Raw genomic sequence first — 21,572 nt, forward strand, 5'->3', positions numbered from 1 at the left:
ATTAGTACGATAAAAAAAAAAGTGGACTAAGAAGCTTCATAAAAGCTTAACCCTTTTTCTTAAAGAACTCAAAATTTTCTGGGAAAGATAACATATTCAATATTTCTATTATAGCTAATCTCTGAAAAACTTTTCAAAAGTAACATTAAAAATGTGTATGTCTAGAAATTTGGAAGGAATTTTCTATAAAAATAATGAAAAAATAATGAAAATTATATTGAGAATATAGAAATTTGTTGAAATTCTGGGCAGGAAATGACACACTGTATTTACAAGTGTGCTGTTTGTTAATTACAATGTTCAGAAATACAAATATGCCTTTGCAAATGAAGTAGTAGGCTTTTAAAATATCCTTACTTTAAGTTCTATTCTAGAAGTTGGAATAAGCCAACTTTTTTTCCTTTTCCTTCCTTCCTTCCTTCCTTCCTTCCTTCCTTCCTTCCTTCCTTCCTTCCATCCTTCCTTCCTTTCTGAAAATGAATATATTTTTTGAAACTGTTCTTGCAGATTGTGTGTTTTTGAGTTGTGTTTTGTTTTGTTTTGTTTTGCTTTTTTTTTCTGTTTTTGTTCTTGTTTGGGTGTTTTGGTGATCATGGCAGCAGTGAGATGATATTTCATGTAAATCGTCTACTTCCAAATGCATTTTAAAACATAGTGTGTAACAATTTCTGCTTTTGTGTTCTTTTGCATCAGCTATAGCTAGCTGTTTTTCAATATTTTTGCTTAATGAAGTCAAAAGCAATATAAACAAAATTTCTCTCCACAAATGAATTTCATCCAGCTGCATTCAACTATGAAAGAGCTCACAGAAAAGACTACCCATTAATTTTCATTTCAAAAATATTTTGTAAAGTGGTTCATGGGCTTTGTTAACGACTTGCCTAATGTCCTCTGATCACCATATGCTGTCTTCACAAAATATCAGGTCTATGGAGAAATGGCCGTCCTGTTTTTTTTAGGTTGAGTTGTTGGGAATATATCACTAAGTCAAATCAAATAATTTCATTTCCTTCATCAAGTACTTCTGCAATCTGGCGGCATAAAAACAGAAATACTTTTAATTTATTCTGCTTCCTCTAGTAGAATGGCTACAGGTAAATAAGTGAATAGCTGAGTGAAACTGAGTGAACTGAAAGAATTTATTGAATTCACTGTAACATATCTTTCCTACTCCAGGAGAAAACAAAAACATATGTTTTTGCAGGATGATACCTGAGTGGACTACTGTCATTCTAGCTTAAACTGTGAAAAAAAGCTGCTCTGTAAAAGGAGAGAAAATAATCACAGTATGCTGAGAGGACAGACAGAAAAATGCTCATCCAACACTAGGGACCTCATCAGCATTAAGGAGAACAGTCATTCATCTTGTAATGAACACACAAAGCCAAACCCGAATAGAAACAAAGGACTTTTCCTGGAGAAATGTCTATCTTATTAATATGCTGTGTTTATAGAATTGTGTTGTTTCATTCTTCTTTGTAAGGCAGAAATCCCACAGTATCTAATTCAGTTTTTTGTTGTTGTTGTTGTTGTTGTTGTTGTTGTTGTTGTTGTTTTCCTTACCATCTAGAGTTGGAGAGCTTGGTTTCTGTGCTTCTATTGGCAAGTGTTTCTAGAAGATATGTACTCTGCTCTGGCTTCAGATATGCTGTTAATTGTCTTGTATTAGAATTCACTCATTTGGTGGGATGCTTAAAGGTTTTGCAGTCCATTCCCCTAATTCAACATCATGCCCTGGAGATCTGTGAGGTTCCCCAGCTTTTTGAAGATACCTCTTTTCAAAGATTTTGCCTTCAGCTTTCTCTGGGGTTCCTTGTTTATCCTTCTGGACTCACTCCCCTCTATCTTAGAAGATATTAGTAAAAGTTATCAGGATTCTGTTAACTAATCTTCTTTCCACAATATTTTGAGGGAGAAGGGAGGAAAGCCAAGCTGTCAGCTTCCACGTTTGATATTTATGGCAGGAAGTTATCCACTTTATTTTGTTTGTTCATTTGACAATAAGGTACTTTTTAAATTTTTAATTATTTAAAATCTTTCTCATTAGGTATTAAGGAGTTAATGGTAGATGAATATATGATCCGGTTTCATTCTACCATCTCAACTCACAGAATGTTTTTCTTTTAAATATTTATATACATATATATGTGTACATACAGACATATGCATATATTTTGGGGGGGTGAGGTTCGCACTTAAAGAGTTTCACTGTTGTCATTCATTGATTATGTGGTGTGCTTTTCATTATACTTGACAACTTTTTTTTTAATGTCATGAGGAGCACATAATAATATATCATGTTCCAAACAAGAAAATGGAAAGAGATAAAGTAGCTTTGGGACTGGGAAATGCTTGACTTTCGTTTTATCTGAAGTTAATTCTAAGATGTTTCTGCGGTTGGACACATAGTGCTGTTTAATAGAAAGAGCAATTCTGGAATTCTCACTTGCTTGTTTTGTCATTTTGGTTTCTAAGTCAGATCTCCTAACTTCAGTTTTATTATGGAAGTGGATGCCTATATGTTAGCAAATTGAACTCCAATAAAATTTTTTTTAAAAAAAGGAAGTGGATGCATTCTATAGCTTATGAACAATACTAAAGTAGCTTAGCTTTACTTCTTCCCTAAATGACATGTGAGCCATAGGCATGGAGACCGATCACCGAGAAACATCATGAACTCTAAAATTTCTTCATGTTGAATCATTTTGCTGCAAATGAGAGTTGAACATGTAAGTGTACCTGGGATAAGAAGAGCCTGGGAGGATGCCTGGGTGGCTCAGCAATTGAGTGTCTGTCTTTGGCTCCGGGGATGAACCCAGTCGGGGGATCGAGTGCCGTGTTGGACTCCCTGCAAGAAGCCTGCTTCTCCCTCTATGTCTCTGCCTCTCTCACGGTCTCTCATGAATAAAAAAAAAAAAAAAAAAAAAAAAAAAAAAAATCTTTAAAAAAAAAAAAAAAAAAAGAGAGGAAGAGCCTAGGGAGGAATAGTTCCCAACTGCAACTTTTATCATTACTCTTAATTCCATTCTTTCCTTTCTAGATGAAGGTAAATCAATTGAAATACTATTTACCACTTACTTTTGCATTTCCCTCTCTGCTTTCTCTTTCCTTTGTTTCTCTTTCAAACCTGAAAGATGCAGAAATGTGTTTTTAGTCGAAACTATGAATTCACATACACACCCATATATACACTACACATACACTGCCTAGCATCACCCATATATACTATATACCTAAATTTCTTATTTATATTATGATCATCTACATAAAAGTAAAACATATCATTGAAAATATCTGAAAAACATGGCTAGCCTATTTAGGCCTAGGACAACCTAATTCAAATCTCAGTGCTGGCAGATTATTTCCACATCATGATCCATGGCATGTATCATCCAGGGCTTGATTTGGAATTGTCCTTCTTTCAGATTAAGTAAAGCAAGATGACTGAAGTCTTGCGAAAAGAATATACTAAAGGGCAAGGAATACTCTAGTGATTTAAAAAAGCGTGTTTTGGGGGGGCGCCTGGGTAGCTCAGTGGTTGAGCATCTGCTATTGGCTCTGGTCATGATCCTGGGGTCCTGGGATCGAGTTCTGCATTGGGCTCCCCACAAGGAGCTTGCTTCTCCCTCTGCCTATGTCTCTGCCCCTCTCTCTGTGTCTCTCATGAATAGATGAATAAAATCTTAAAAAAAAAAAAAAACTGTTTTTGAAATCTCTATAATTACTAGTTATCCTAAGATATGGAGAATGGGATAAAATTGCCATGAGATAGCTGGGTCCTTTTACTTACTTACTCAAAATTATTTTTACTATGAAAAATTAACTCAATCTGAAGAGATGAGAAAGTTATAGCTGAGCCAGACTATACATATGTTCGTGTGCATATGTAGTTTTACACATACATATGTATATAGTCTGTTTATAAGATATGTATGTATTTAAAAGAAAAATACACATCACATTGCCATTGAGCATGAAATTAAAATAATCATCTAGAAGCTCAAAGTGAAGATAGCACTTTTAATTTAATATTCTGACAGCTTTGGGCAACCCGGGTGGCTCAGCGGTTTAGCACCTCCTTTGGCCTAGGGTGTGATCCTGGAGACCCGGGATCGAGTCCCATGTCAGGCTCCCTGCATGGAGCCTGCTTTCTACCTCTGCCCGTGTCTCTGCCTCTCTGTCTCTGTGTCTCTCATGAATAAATAAATAAAATCTTAAAAAAAAAAAAAACTCTGACAGCTTTGCTGAAATTCAAATGGGATTTTTTTTTAAAGATTTTATTTATTTATTCATGAGAGACACAGAGGGAGGGAGAGAGGCAGAGACACGGGCAGAGGGAGAAGCAGGCTTCATGCAGGGAGCCCGACATGGGACTGGATCCCGGGTCTCCGGGATCATGCCCTGGGCTGAAGGCAGCGCTAAACCGCTGAGCCACCCAGGCTGCCCTCAAATGGGAAATTTTATACAAGTTGCTTACCTGACAGTATTGATATGAGGATTACTATTTATGAGATAAAAACCTTTGTAAACTGCTTTGACCCTTGTGAAAGGAAAACTAGTAGTGATTAAAGAATAACAGCTGCTTTCCTTTTAACCCCAATCTGAGATCAGATCTCCTTTCACAGTGGTAGAAGAATCTGTATAATGAAAAGGATTCAAGTAGGCAGATGGTTTTAAGAGAGGATACGGATGATCATGAGAAGAGTTTTATAGCTTTCTCTTGTTTGTTGAGATTGTTTTTTTTTATTTAATCTCTATTTATTGTGGATAACTTCATGTTTATTGGCACCATATGCTAATACTATGTAAACACAGGATGTCTATATATTTACTTAATATTTCACTCACTGAACTCAGTAAGTTAAAAAATTTAAAGTAAGTCAGCATATATCATACATATGTTGCTCATATTTGATAGTTTGAGCAAGGGTGCTAAAAATATAAGGTTTTAACTTATCTTGTGGACATATATGTATGTGGATATATACATATATAATATATTAAGTGAATGAGTATGCATACACATAATGAAGGTTTTGTTTCTGTACTAGGGGTTTTATCATCTTCAATTTTTTAGTATATATTATGTATATATGTATTCCCTTTACTGTCATTATTAATTCATACTTTGTGGCTGTCTAATAGGTAGGGTAAGCCATATATCTATCTATTAAAACTGTATTGGTACCAAAACATTACTAGATATTTTGATTACTTCTTAATAATTCTCAATCATAAATTACTTACCTCATCCACTTTCAGTATTTATAAATAGGAGATAAATACCATATATCTATGTTTTTTAATGAACAATATTTGAGGCATAATTCTGAGCCAGGATTTTGTAAAGCCTAAGGTGGGACTAGGGAGATGAAGTGGAAGAAGGGTCAAAGATTATGAAATATTGGCAAATACTGGCAATAGCTTTCCAAAAGATCAAATTCCATGGAAAGACTAGATTCATGGTAAGAAATTAAGAACAATATATATCATAATATGAATATGCCTAAGTAGAATTTTGAGCACTTTGTTTTAAAAAGGAGGATAAGTTAATTCTGCTTACAAATCAGTTGAAAGCCATATCTAACTATGGATTTTCTGAGTGCCAGAGGAAAGGGGTGATATTAAGCACAAAGAAATGTGTGCAAATAAAAACACTAATAGGACAAAGTTATTTGAAGGGAAAACAAATAGTTATCTGGGACAGAAGATGGACTTTAAAGAACTAGGGTGGTAGCTAGAGGCCATTGTATGACTAAGTATTACATCAAGGTTATGTAGGCCTCACAGAGAATGTGAGTCATAGTAGTCACATAAGAAACTTGTGTTTTAGAAAGGTCAAACCTAACAATATGGAGAATGTGCTGGGAGATTTGTTAAGGGAGAGTTTATATGATACCCAGTATAATATTAATGAGTTTTCCCTGAAAAATGACTTGTGGTCAAATGCAACTGAGAAATTCTCAGTCAATATAAATAAGCATTTTTTAAAGCCAAACTAATAGATTACTTGATATTTTAATATGTTAATATGTACTGAGATACATACAGACACATAAACATATATATGTAATAGTGTCTCCATCATTATCTTATTTTCCTGTAGGGAATATACCCATACATATATATTATATGTATATTACTCAAGCATATACAACTAATTAAATGGTGTAGCCAAAGTCTAACTCATATATGTTTAACTTCAGGGCTGTCAACCACAGTAGAGTCATTTCACTGGGGAAAAAAAAAAAAAAAAAACTGTAAGTAAGAGGGACGGAGAGGAGAAAGAAACTCAAGGAATGATCAGAATATAGTACCAACAGGATTTGTTAACCGCTGAATGTTGGAGCCTTAACACAGAGGCTTCACAGGATAAATTAATCCCTTTAACATATGTGCAAAGCCATGCTTATGGATACATATGCCTTATTCCAAAAACAGGATTTCCAGCTTTGGCTTCAGATTCTCAAGGGTATTTGAAACCACTAAAAGAATAAGACCCACTGGTAGTGAACCAAGTCTGTATCTCTGAAGTTAGATTAGTAGATCCAAAAGGGGAAATAGAAAATGAAGGAAACAATCGAGAAAGCAGTGTTCCAGATGTCAAAGCAATGAGGGAGCTACAAAACAGCTTTAGGGATTAAGAACAGAGATACTAGAGCCAACCACATAGACACAAATCCTGGTTATTACCAGTAGCTAAATTTTGGTCAGGTTATTTACCCCTTTATGAAAATTTTCCACATGCATAATATAAATTAAAATAACAACCTACCTCATAGGATAGTAATGAACATTATTAAATGGTTTTACATAAGTTACTACTTAGCAAAGGGCCCAATACATAGGAAGTAATATATAAGTGTAAATCAGAAACAAGGATCTTCTCTGGGGATTTACATATGCTATAATCCTCACAGTAATCCATGAATTAGATATTGTGAATCCCATCATGCAATAAGGAGCTATCATTAAAACCAATGGGACTAAAACAATGACAACAACAACAAACAACTAAGCTGACTCCAGTTTTGTTTGACTCTAAACCCAAGCTCCTTCAACTATACTCTATGGTCATTGCAGAATATTAAATGAGAGGATTTTCAATAGGCATAGGCGTGCCAAATTCTATAAAAGAAGAATACTGAAACATGAGCAATTAGGCTTCTTGGAGGGAATAAGATCATAAAAAAAATAACAATTTCAAAAGAATGGCCTTGATTGATGGTAGATTGCAAAAAGAGGTAAGACATAGAAACAACAAATACAGAATAAACTCTGAAGTTTGACATTAAAGAGGAGGAAAAGGATACAGTATTATCTGTGAAGATTTAAGAAACTTTGGAGGCTCCTGGGTGGCTCAGCTGGTTGAGTGTTCAACGCATGATTTTAAGTCAGATCATGATCTCAGTCTTGAGATCAAGACCCGCATCAGGCTCCTTGTTCAGCATGGATCTCTATCTCCTTCTGTCTCTGTCCCTTCTTGCTCATGCATGCTCTCTGTCAAATAAATAAATAAATAAATTAATTAATTAATTAATTAAATTTTTCCAATGGAATTTGTGTGTGTATACGTACAATTTTGTGTGTGTGTTAACATTTTTTACTTTTGTATGTTTGAAAGATGAGTGAGCTGGAGCATCCTAGAATGTTCAGGGGAAGGAACCTTGAGAAAGAAAAATGGTAAAAGAAAGAAGAAAATTTTGATGTATCAAAAATTGGGGTAGACATGCCCTATGGCCTTTATTAACCGAGTGATTCAATCACACAGATTAGTAACACTTCCTAAGTGCTTACAATGCATTGTGCACTATTTTAAGTGCTGTGAACCAATTCATGCGATTCTTATAACAGCCTTTTGAAGTAGCTACCATTACTAAGTGGATAGTGAAATATAGAGAAGTTCCTATAGGAGGCAGCGCTGTTACTTAAACTTTTATATTTGGACTCTAAAATTCATGTACTTACTAACCTTAGCTCACTGCCTTTCTATGTAACACCCACCTGGGCAGTTGGAAGTGGGAGGTTCGTTTAGAATCTTTGAAACTTGTGGAATGGAGCGACATCTGAAGAAAGAAAAATGGAAAGAAACGAAAACATTAAGGTAGGACCAAGTGGAAAATGAGGAGAAAGAGGAGCCAAAACAGGAGACAGACCATTAGAAGATTCTAGAAAGAAATTGGCTTAGAGAGAGGAAAAGAAAAATGAGGAGAAATGCAAGCTACATTAGATGCCAAGTAAAGTGTGTTATTATAATTAAATGGCTTTAGTCATATCTAGCTCATTTATTTTTAGAGTAAGTTACCACATTATTAGGTTTGAAATTTGGTCTATTTCTTTAAAAAAAATTGAGTTGCATGAGTAGTTTCAACTACCTTGTAAAAAATGATTCTGTCTTCTGCAGTGCTTCTGTCAACTTGTGGAGTAGTTGCACAGATAAAAATGAAATTATATAAGGGAAAATATGTCTGGAAATACCCAACTGTAAGGATAACGACTGAATATTAAAAAAGTATTAAATTTGGAAACTTCATCAAAAATTATTTAAATTAAAAAAAAAAACACCTTTTAATTTCCCTAAATATCTTGCGTCTTTTAAAAATTACCACTACACTCTTTGAGGAAGACGTGGGGGCAGCCAGAGCGGAGCCCAGGATGCTCCTGCTCCTGCTCCTGCTCCTGCTCCTGCTCGGGACTCCCCGCTGTCCGCGAGGAGCAAGGCGGTCAGGAAGCCAGCCACGGCCATGGCTTTAAAGATGCTGGGAAGACACCCGTGGAACCAGAGGTGGCGATTCACCCAATTGGAATTACCCTAACGAGCCGCAACGTAAAATCTTTGGGAAAGGTGTGTGCCGGCCTGATCAGAGGTGCGAAGGGAAAGAATCTCAAGGTGAAAGGACCAGAGCGGATGCATGCCTCCCGAGCCTCTGAGAATCACTAGGAGAAGGACTCCTGTGGGAAGGTTCTAAGACTTGGGATCGTTTTCAGATGAGGGTCCACAAGTGACTCATTGATCTGCACAGTCCTTCTGAGGTTGTTAAGCAGCTTACCTCCATCAGTGTTGAGCCTGGAGTCCAGGTTGAAGTCACCGCCGCAGATGCTTAAATCAACCTTTCTAATAAATTGATTATCTGTTGTTAAAAATAATAAATAAATAAATAAAAATAAAAATTACCACTACATATCAGACGTAATATTGCTCTTCCCTTGAAGGTGTTTTTTAATTTTAATTTAATTTAATTTAATTTTATTTTATTTTATTTTATTTTATTTTTATTATATTTTATTTTATTTTTTATTTTATTTTTATTTTATTTTATATTTTATTTTATTTTATTTTATATTTTATTTTATTTTTATTTTATTTTATTTTATATTTTATTTTATATTTTATTTTATTTTATTTTATTTTTATTTTATTTATTTTATATTTTATTTTATATTATATTTTATATTATTTTTATTTTATTTTGTATTTTATTTTATTATTTTATTTTATTTTATATTTTATTTTATTTTATTTTATATTTTATTTTATTTTTATTTTATTTTATTTTATATTTTATTTTATATTTTATTTTATTTTATTTTATTTTTATTTTATTTATTTTATATTTTATTTTATATTATATTTTATATTATTTTTATTTTATTTTGTATTTTATTTTATTATTTTATTTTATTTTATTTTATATTTTATTTTATTTTGTATTTTATTTTTTATTTTATTTTATTTTATTTTATTTTATTTTATTTTATTTTATTTTATTTTATTTTATTTTATTTTATTTTATCTTATTAAGTTTTATACCTTGATTTGCAATCAGCGATTAGTTCTCATCCACATTAACACTCTGTAGATCATGTTAAAAGTGGTGACAGGTACACAGGTAACCAGCCTGTAGAGCTTGTTTGGTGAATCTTCATCCTCCTTACATTTTCCGGACAACCGCACAGGGATACGGTGTGGAACATTATTCCTTATTCCTTCGGCCCGGACAGCTTTGTTGAACCCGGTGTCGATGTGCACATCTGGAGTTCCCATCTCCTTCATGGCAAACTTCCGGATCTCTTTGAGGCCCGAGGGGCAGGCTTCTCGAAACCCGCTCGTGGGTACGTTTGTGAATGTTGATGGTGTGTTCTCTGGTCCCTACCGCGTTGATGGCAGAACCGCCCTTCTTCCTCCCGCCACCCTTCTTTGCGGGAGCCATTCTGCTGGGCCCTACTTGGAAAGGAAGACCCCTTGAAGGTTTTTGAAGATATTTTGCGAAACCAAGAATATAAATGTTATCACATAAATTACTTTATAATTATTTTGTCCATAAAAATTGTAGATTAAATAAATCTGTTTTTCCTATAGAAAAATGAAACAGTCTTAGATTTTAAAAGAATTAATTTCATATATGTAGTTGAGGGTGGCTTTTAAAATAGAATAAGTACATAATTAATTTTCAGTCTGCCCTATAGTTAAATATAAAATTCGCTGGAACATGAAAACTTCGCTATTAGCGATGCTATAATCAAGCAACATTTTTATAAAAAAAAGAGTATTATTAAATGTAAACATGCATTTGTATTTTTCTTTTCTATCTTCTATTCCTCACTTAAGAACTAAACATTCTAGGTTTAAGAATAAAGAAGAATAAAAAATATATTTTTTAAAGATTTTATTTATTTTTTTTATTTGTTCATGAGAGATACAGAGAGAGAGAGAGAGAGAGAGAGGCACAGGCACAGGCAGAGGGAGAAGCTGACTCGACGCTGGGAGCCCAACGTGGGACTCGATCCTGGGTCCCCAGGATCACTCCCTGGGCTGAAGGCAGCGCCAAACCGCTGAGCCACCTGAGCTGCCCAGAATAAAAAATATTAATCTTTCCCTATAGTATCTTAACTGACTAAGGATTTCAGTGGCTATACTTCTTTGAATACTAAAAATTATTTTGATCTCTATTATATCCAGACTTTTTTGTTCCCTAGTATTAAGTTTTTTGTTGTTAATATGCAGCTAAATGAATGTCATCTTTTTTTTTTTTAATGTCATCTTTTGAAAAATTTTTTGGTTAATAAAAAGAAGAAAGTAATGAATATTTGCCCTTTCCTTGTATTGTTTTTTAATAAAACATAATTGGAAAACTGAACATCTAAATTTCAATCATTAGAAAAATGAAAGCCATCCTTTATAACAAGAGGGTTTTTGTTTTGTTTTATATTTTACCTCAGTACTTCCTATAGCTTTAATTTACTGAGAAAAAGCCATGAAAGGCTTCCGCAAAATACCCATTCCTAATCAGGGGTATGACCCAGAGCATTTCAAGATCATCAATTAAAATAGCATTTTTCATCTAAAGCCTCAAATGTGGTACATGGTACATTTAGTTGTGAAAGGGATTACACACCTAAATGAAGAAGGCTTTATCTTAGTAAGGGAAATTATTCTAGCAAAATGCTAGGGGACTTCAATATGAATAGCACTTGGCATTCTCTGAGGTTTCCTGTAGTGTAGTGTCTGAGTCTTAAAATTTATATATCACTGTAGTAAGCACCAATCAAGGAGGGTTTTTCATGCTTACTTCTAAGAATCCATGACACTCACTAACTCCATCTATTAAAAAAATACAATATTTTTACAGTATTTATACTGTTACATAGAAATTGAAACCAAAACCCAAGTACATACAATATGCTCCCAGTCATAAAGTATGAGACATTTTTGTCTATATCAGTCCCTTAATAGATTTGTAGAACATATCCTTAATTATCAGTTAACAAGTGGATTGTAGAGATTGTATGTGATAGGGCTTCTTTGGATATTAAAACTTAATTACATAATAAGAAGAGAACTCCCAACAGAATTTTATTATATGAAACATCCTACAGTCTCACTATTCAGTATAAATTATTTTTTCTTAAGGAGAGACTGATAAAATTATTAAGCAATGAAATGTTGGGGAATACTAAACATTTAACTGGTTTATTAAGAATAATTATTTCATTTTAATTTTAAGATACCAATGTGCTTTGTTAAAAAAAAAATACAGGAAAGTTTCAGGTACTCAAAGACTAGTTATCTGATCAGTTATCTATATGACACTTTATTCCAGACTTGCCCTTAGCTTTCCCTGTAGTGGTATCATTGTTCATTTCTTCATCCTAAATTGAAATAGAAAGAAAAACTAAATAATGTCATCTTGTTTGGCTCTGTGTTTGATGAGAGAAAATGTTGACATTGGGTTAAAGTGGAGCTGTTATTTATTTCGAGTCATTATTCATCCATCACAAGTTTTCACTAAAGAAAAGTTAGCTCTGGTTTACCCAACAACAGATCAATTCTGTTTTAAGAACAATTTGTAAAGCTTGGGACAACCATGAATATAAAATAGTATAATTCATCAGGTCATAACAATAGACAACCAAAAATGACTAATGAAAATCTAACTTCACTACTGGCCTAAAAAGAAATTAAGTTAAGATTTCGTAGACCTTCTTTTTTGTAGGATTAGGTCCCCATCTTTCTTATTATTATCTGTTTCTCTCTACTGTGATTACCACAGTGGCATAATTATCAATGGAAAGCTGAAAATCTTAGTGAATTGTAGGAAAGCATTGGCATAAAAAGGCAAGGGTGAAGGATGGACAGACTCCAACTCTATAAAAACTTGCATGAAAAGTGGAAAACCTAAACCAACATCCCTTAAGTTTCCATCTCCAAAACAGAAGATATATATTTAATTTTATTTGTACTCACAGTTATGTGAGTTATCCAGCTCAAGAAGGAGTCAAGTGTGTATTTAGCAATCCCAAGAAACGTGGAGAGAGCCCTACAGTGTCCATCATGAAATCTCTTTATTGATCAGTTTTTTCCAGATGGAATTCCATTGCATATCCTTAAGGATCTACAAACCCCCATAAGATTTTACTTTTAAAATTAGATTTTACTTTTATCAGTATATATATATATATATATATATATATATATATATATCCATATACACACATACATGTACCAGAATAACTATATCACAATCTTATAACCAACTACCTCCCTGCATTTTTATTATCTATATAATTCTATATCTATATTTGTGTTGGTACCAAGTAATGAATAAGTGCTTTTGTTACTTGTCAGTTTGAGTTTCTCAAACTTCATCCAATGACATATCTTGGCACCTAAAAGTTTTCAAATTTAAGAAACACTGGCATAGATGACTGAATTAACCAATTGCTGCCATCAGTTCTGTCATGATATTAAGCCCCGGGTAAACTTCTGAACATAGAACAGCAGAAAAATCACCTACACATGGGTCATCATCACACTCTCCATGTTCACATCTTTGTACTTTTATAAGAGCTATCTTAAAAATAATTTAAAAGGGGAGAGCACAGACAGCCTGCCTGGACTCTCCTGGCCTTCTGGGCTTCACTGGCACCATAGCCCCCTCTTTCCTAATGGCTACACATATCAGCCCAAAGCCTGAGGTAATTCTCTTAAATGGTTCCATTCCCTTTACCCACCTTTCCTTTTATCAGCTCCAGGTGGATATGGATTAGAGAGAAAGAGAGAGAGAGCAAAAGCAGGGGGAGGGGGTAAGGGACAGAGGGAGAAGGGGAAGCAAACTCTTTGCTGGGCAGGGAGCCTGTGTGGGGCTCCATCCCAGGACCCTGAGATCATGACTTGAGCCGAAAGCAGACACTTAACTGACCGAGCCACCCAGGTGCTTTCTTGTATAAAATCCAAGATTTGATCATTGTTTCGAGACTTTAAAGGGTAATATATTAAATAGTGTAGGGTATGTAGTTAGGAGCATGAATTCTGGATCCAGATTGCCTGTATTCAGATTCTTTGCTCTGCCACTTACTAGTTGTGTGACATTGAACCTGATATTTGACTTCTTTATGCTAAAGTTCACAATTTTTAAAATAGGCATTAAAATAGCCTTTAACTTATGTATACTGGTTGACAAATTCACAAGCATATTATTAAATAACTTAAATTAATAAATATTAACCATATTTAATATGTACAAATAATTTGAAAAAAAATAAACTTTTAATGTGATGTTCCAGTGCAATGTCATATTAATATTACAACCATGTTTCCATGATAAAAATAATGATATGATGCTACCCAGGATGTTCTGCTCTAATATCCCCATGACAGTTTCTTTTCCAAGCCTAACAACTTTTACTTTAATTTTATTAGACATAAAATCTTAAAAATCTGTGAAAGGTGAAAAGAAATCATTATTTTTACATAAATATATATATTTAAATATTTTATTTATTTATTCATAGAGACACACACACAGAGAGAGAGAGAGGCAGAGACACAGGCAGAGGAAGAAGCAGGCTCCATGGAGGGAGCCTGACGTGGGATTCGATCCCAGGACTCCAGAACCACACCCTGGGCCAAAGGCAGGTGCTTAACCGCTAAGCCACCCAGGGATCCCCTACATAAATATATTAACAACATTGTATAATCTCAGGATCATTAAAGTTTTCTTGCACATGCCATTGTAGCATTTTCCTCTTTGCTGGAAAAAAATAAAAAGAAAGAAAGCTAATAAATGATGAAGAACTTAAGTTGTTTTTTTTTTTTAAAGAAAAGATTTTTTTTTATTTATTCATGAGAGAGAGAGAGAGAGAGAGAGAGAGAGACTGAGAGAGAGAGGCAAAGACACAAGCAGATGGAGAAGCAGGCTCCCTGCAGGGAGCCTGATGTCAGACTCCATCCCGGGTCTCCAGGATCACACCCTGGGTGGAAGGCAGGAGCTAAACCACTGAGCCACCCAGGGATCCCAAAGAATTTAAGTTTTATATGACTTTGCTGATCACAAATAGTCAAAGACTAAACTGCTGAATGTAAATTTAAAATGGAATTACATTTATTATTACCAAAGAATATCTGAAACCAAATAGCAGCCAACTTTTTATATTCATAGAAAATCTTATACAACCTAATATTTGTTATAACTTTTTCTTAATTTTTTTTTTATTTTTATTTATGATAGTCACAGAGAGAGAGAGAGAGAGGCAGAGACATAGGCAGAGGGAGAAGCAGGCTCCATGCACCGGGAGCCCGACATGGGATTCGATCCCAGGTCTCCAGGATCGCGCCCTGGGCCAAAGGCAGGCGCCAAACCGCTGCGCCACCCAGGGATCCCTGTTATAACTTTTTCATTATACAGCATGAATTTTCATTGTTTGTATTTTTTAAAATAGGAAGTTTAAAAGCAAATAAATCATTAATAATCCTGTCATTAAATACATGTTTATTAATAATTAATATTTGAGGTATCTGTAGTTTTTTGCAGTTTTAAAATTTTAAACATAAATGCATGAAATTTTGAAGAATATCATTTGTGAAAATAGCTAGAATATTATTTTAAAAGCTTCTTATATAATATTTATATGAATTTTGAATAGTAGCCATATTGGAAAATTTACAGATATTTGTCTAAAACTACTTTATGAGCCCACGGAAACAGAAATTTCTTAGAAGAGAATTTGAATTCCAATTTAAAGAATATATTATGTGATTTAAAACTTCACAAATGTGATTGATGTTAACGGGATTATTTAACAACATATCCCTATTGTGAAGAAGTTAGGTATTTAATGAAAAACAAAGTAAGTACGAAAGGATTCAGGTTTGAATTCCAATTTAAAGAACATACTGTGTGATTTAAAACATCACAAATATGTGTGATGGTAACAGGATTATTTAACAACATATCTCTATTGTGAAGAAGATAGATACTTAATTTTAAAAAGTACGTATGAAAAGATTTAGGTCCACTTTGATAGCCATTTGGAAAATAGAAGAGAATTAGGAAACTTTTCTTTTTTCATAATACACAAGCAATAAAAAAAAAAAAACTTTTAAAAAATTTCTGTTATTTTGGGGCCCCTGGATAGCTCAGTCCACTCAGTGGCCAACTCTTGATTTTGGCCCAGGTCATGATCTCAGGGTCATGAGAAACCCCACAACGGGCACTGAATGGAATCTGCTTAAGATTCTTTTTCTCCTGATGCGCCTGGGTGGCCCAGTTGGTTGAGCAACTCAGTCTTGGTTTTGGCTGGGGTCATGATCTCAGGGTGGTGGGATTAAGCCCCACATCTGGCTCTGCCCTCAGTGGGGAGTCTGCTTGAGATTCTCTCTCTCCTTTTGCCTGCTCCCCGACAAAAATGTTGCTGATGTTTCAACTCTGGAGGAAGATATTTTGTTTATGTAAATCTTGTGGTTGAGAATTTAAATTTATAAATAGGAAATATAAAAAATATATTTTCTAATTAAATTGATGCCATCCAAACTATTTTCTTTAGCTACAAGTTTTTTTATATATATATATATATATATATTAAAGAAGAAGCCTACTGAAGGTTTACACAGTATTTCCTTTCATCTTCTGTTTTTCTCTGGGAGGCAGATTTTTTTTTTTTTTCTGAAAGTACCAAAGAAATTAAGATAACAATAAGGGTTCAAAGTTAAGCATTTGGGCTCAGACTATGTAAAATAGTCAACAAGCCTGATGCAACAATATGAAAAGTGAAATATTTATCAGAAAGATAAAGCAACCTGTTGACTTTTTTCACCTTATTAGAGGTTTTTAATTTTTTTTGAAGGTTTCTTATGAGCAAACAATGTTTAGGTTTTTCCCTTAAGTAATTTATAAAAAATTAGGATGAAAATTAATTATAAATTACAATACCAGTTATTAGACTTAAGTTAGTGTATGTCCTTATTTTAAGTGAAGCACAATATTTGAGCTTATTATTAAAACTCTCTTTAAAAGAGATGAAAGAGGGCAGCCTGGGTGGCTCAGCGGTTTAGCACCTCCTTCAGCTCAGGACATGATCCTGGAGACCCAGGATTAAGTCTCATGTCAGGCTCCCTGCAGGGAGCCTGCTTCTCCCTCTGCCTGTGTCTGCCTCTCTTTCTCTCTCTCTCTCTCTCTCTCTCTCTCTCTGTGTCTCTCATGAATAAATAAATATAATCTTTAAAGTAAATAAATAAAAGAGATGAAAGAAAATTACCTGTCAGTGTTTGCTGTTAGTTCGGTTTAAAAATTTAAAAAAAAATTAAAAAAAGAAGAAAAAGAAGAAAGAAAAAGGAAAGAAATACTCAGGGTTTGAAAGATAAATTGAAGAGCAAAACCTTCACTTTCTTGAAAAAGATAGGATAGATAGGTTACTGTGTCCATACGTGTGTGTGCATAAACTAACACAATCTAAAAATGATTTAAATCAAAGATCCTAGTAATAAGAGATATATGTAATCTAATATGAATATAATTTCTATATCCATTATAATGCCATTTGTGGCTTACACTCCAATCATGACTTAAAACAAAATAAAAAATCATTTTTACATATGAGGATAAGTGAGCTTTTTTCATCGAATGTTACATTCAGTCTTGTAAATGGATCATTTAGCTTTGGGGAAGGTTCAGATGATTTATCTTATATAATGTGATTAGCTCAGTGTATTTCAACTGGCTCTAAGGAACACTTTCTGTGGCTAATTATTCCTTTTGATTTTTTTTAACCTTCAGTTCTTGATCCAATATTATGAAATCATGACATCTGTTTTTACTTGGTTTGCTATGGAAAGACTCTATAAATTCCTTATCTTAAACATCACACTTAAGATATTTGCTTTTATTATTTATGTGCTTTGTATTGTTTTTTAATGATATAATAGCAGATATTTATATTTTAAGATTATAAGCCATGCAGACAAGATTGAGCACATTCAGTTATTCTGTTACTCCTTAACAAAATTTGAGAATAGGGAGAAGTCACAAAGCCACTTTGTAAATAAACCAATGTACTAGAATTTAAGAATAAATAAAATTACAAAGCAATACAGAAATATAAAGAGAACTTTCTTCACTGCAATGTCACCATACTCATTTTGCAGAAGTTCATGTATCTTCCCATAAATTTTATGTGCATATTAAAGCAAGGATGTATAAAAGAAAAATGTAAATGGGACAAATTACAACACATCTATAGGTTGAAGGGAATACTTAATTATATGAAACTACATTATTAGCTAATCTTACTCATTCTAGAATAGGGAATAGGGGCATGCAGTATATCAGGAAATAAATAAATATTCGTTAAATAAAGTAAATGTCTAAACACGGAGCATCTGCCAGAGATGCTGCTCAGCATAAACTTATAGAGAAGTTTCTTTCTCTTACAGAAACACAGTCTTTGAGAACTTGAATGTTTCCAGATGTTTCTGAGTCTTGGGCTCAAATTTCCTCCTTCCTTCTTTTGTTTTTTTCTCCTTCTTTTCCTTCCTTTTTTCCATCCATCAACAAATACTTATTGAGGGTATACTGTGTGCTAGTTTGGGCTGAAGGGCACATTATTATTAAGCAATAGACTCTAATACACACTTATGGGATACACAACAGAGCCAACTGCCATTTTAGTTATATTTTTCTGTATCACAGAGATAAAATAGTTAGAAACCTTCTCCTTTTTTCCCTCTTCCTCTTTCTCCTCTTTCTTACCACATCGAAATATAGGATATTTTATCTCCACTAACAAAGGAATAATGCTATATTACTGTAATTCTTATACTTTTATTTTGCTGTGGTTGTTGGGTGATGGGAGAATGAACATCAGGAATAGAGAGAAGGAAAAAATAGTAACAAGTTACTTTTTAAAAGATTTTATTTACTTATTTGACAGAGAGACAGGAGAGAGCATAGGCAGGAGGAGTGGCAGACAGCGGGAGAGGGAGAAGCAGACTCCCCCTGAGCAGGGAATCTGATGTGGGGCTTGATCACTGGGCCCTGGGATCATGACCTGAGCAGACGGCAGATGCTTAACCGACTGAGCCACTCAGGCACCACTGTAACAGGTTTTTGTTTGTTTGTTTTTAATTGAGATTTAATATATATACAAGACACACAAATCTTAAGCGTTCAGTTCATTAATTTTGACAATTGTATCTATCAGTGAAACCATCACCCCAGTCAAACTATAGAACCAAACTATCTTTAAAATACATAAAATAGTGTAAAATACAAGAGCCTCTACAGTGGTTAAAACTGTCTTCTTGAAAGTCTTCATACTTTGAGCTCAGCTATAAAGATTTTTTTTTCAATTTGTAATAAACTACATAGGCAAATTTTCTTAACATCAGAATAAGGTTTTAAATCTCCAGAATTTAAGACGTTTATAACCCAGTTGTCTGATAGATCTTTTTTAAGTTTTCATAATAAATTCTATAATATAAGTATATAGCTAATGTCCTAAGGGCTGTGTCCTAAGACCTCTTAAGAATCAAGATAATTTCTTGACATTTAAATGCTTGTAAATCTATTGCATACCCATAAACACAAAATGCTATGCATTTGTCTCCTAGAAAGATTCAGGTCTCATTTGATTAGACCCTGTTTATTTAACACATTTTGAAGACTCATTAAAGAGGGCTTAGGAAAGTAAAGTAACCTTAGTAGGTCTTGAAATTATGGCATTTATAAAAAGAAATGGCAGATTTTGAATTAATGAGACACAATATAATTCATAGCCTAGCTTTTTATTCTATTTTACACCGATAGGATTGCTTAAGGGAATAGACTTAATTGAAATGGTGTATAAGTTATTTTTGATAGAAATTTTTCTTTTTTTCCTTTTCCCACTAGAAATGAGCTCTTAGAAGAAAACTTCAGATAAAAATAAACTAAGGCTCTTTTATTATTTTATTCTGTTTCAGTAAACTACAGACAGTCTTATACAGTTAAAGCTTTCTGAGTGGTATAGAAGCACAACATTCAATATCTGTTATTCTTTTGCTTAAAATAATGCAAACATAGTTTATTTATTTCTCACTCCAGGAAACAAAAGTTCCATGCATCATACTGTCTTATACTTTCAGCTTATTTGGCTTAAGGAAGAATATAAGTACACTCAGTTTAAGATACTTGGGTTTATTATATTATCTTAATCCCTATATCAAGGCTATAGCACTGCTTTTAAGCCTTAGGATAATTTATAAAAAATTACACTCCATATTTAAAATGTTGTTTGCTTTTTAAAATTGCAGATTTTCACTCCTTTGTCAAAAAAGACCACACTATTAACTCTTCTAGAATTTCCCTCTTAAGTCTGCTAAATGTGTTCTACAAGAAAAGGAGATATGAGTGAATTACTTGAGAAGCAGTGAAATCAAGTGTTTCCTTACCATGCCTTATTCAGATCTTTGCTGGTCTATTATATACCTTTGATACATGAGGATCTTGGCAGGTTTTCCTCAAATATTTCACTACTGAATTCCCTTTTTCTTGGAATTGTTATTAACATTTGGAGAAACTCTATTGCATTAAATACCATTCAGAAATCTGTGAGTAACAATGTACCAACAGAAAAATTAAAATCAGCTGTTTTTACCCATTCCTAATGGTTGGTCTCCAAGGATATATAACACATCCCTTCACAAACATACAGATTGGGAATATACAATTTTATTTCTTAATTAAATGTTTTTAAAGCATGACACTTGTTTATTATTTACACATGAACAGTATCAACACATTCTGTTAATCTTTGTGTTTGATTGTAGTTTGATGAAGAGTTAATATTGAGTTAATATTGACTTTTAAAAAAGTCAAAATCTGAAACGGAAAAAAAAATGATCAGTTGAGGGAGATATTTGCAAAACATGTTACAGGCAAGAAAAAATTCACTACTGCATATATAGCTTTTAAAATCAATAAGTAAAGTTGAACAAAACTGTTAAAAAAAATGAACAAAGGATATGGAGCAGTAGTTGATAAAAAAGGAAATACAAATCACAGATATTCAGTTAAAGAGATTAAAATAAGTTAAAATTTTAAACTATTATGTTGACAAAAGGTAAATTTCAACACAATATCATGAAAACATTTTTTAAAAAAGATTTTTTAAAAAACATTTTTTTTTAATTTATTTGAGAGAGCATGAGAGAGAGCAAAGAGCACAAGCAGGATGAGGGGCGTTGCAGTGAGGGAGAGGGAGAAGCAGACTGCCCCCTGAACAGGGAGCTGGATGTGGGGCTCGATCCTAGGACCCAAAAATCATGACCTGAGCCTAACGTAGACACTTAATTGACTTAACCACTAAGGGGCCCGGTGAAAGTATTTTTGATGCAAAAACTTTAGAGGGTAATTTTGCAATATCTGTCAACATTTTATTTTATTTTTAAAGATTTTATTTTTTTCTGTTTTCTTTACACCCAATGTGGGGCTCCAATCTACAACTCCTGGAAGGGGGAGGAGAGGCAGGAAGCAGACTCCCTGCTGAGCAAGAAGCCTGAAGTGGAGCTCTATCCCAGGACCCCGTGGATCATGACTTGAGCCCAAGGCAGATGCTTAACTGACTGAGTCACCCAGGCGCCCCTGAATAGGAAATGTTATTGGCTGAAGATGTATTCCTAGAACAATTTGTCTAACATATTCAATACAGCATTGTTCATAATAACAATCATGCAAATAATCAAGACATCTAAGCAAACCAACAAAACCCTTATAAATGTACAGCAAGAGATGACTAGAAAAATAAATTATAGTGCATCT

At 33.6% G+C, this 21,572-nt stretch overlaps 1 protein-coding gene and 1 pseudogene across 3 annotated transcripts in view; both read left to right on the forward strand.

Moving 5' to 3' along the window:
- GRID2 (glutamate ionotropic receptor delta type subunit 2) overlaps positions 1-21,572 on the forward strand; it is a 1,464,312-nt gene that overhangs the window by 694,200 nt on the left and 748,540 nt on the right. The gene's annotated exons all lie outside the window — the stretch shown is intronic.
- On the forward strand, positions 7,212-9,134 carry LOC144303916 (small ribosomal subunit protein uS10 pseudogene; annotated as a pseudogene).

The sequence above is a fragment of the Canis aureus genome, chromosome 33, assembly GCF_053574225.1.
Source record: "Canis aureus isolate CA01 chromosome 33, VMU_Caureus_v.1.0, whole genome shotgun sequence".
In the NCBI taxonomy this organism is placed as follows: Eukaryota; Metazoa; Chordata; class Mammalia; order Carnivora; family Canidae; genus Canis; species Canis aureus.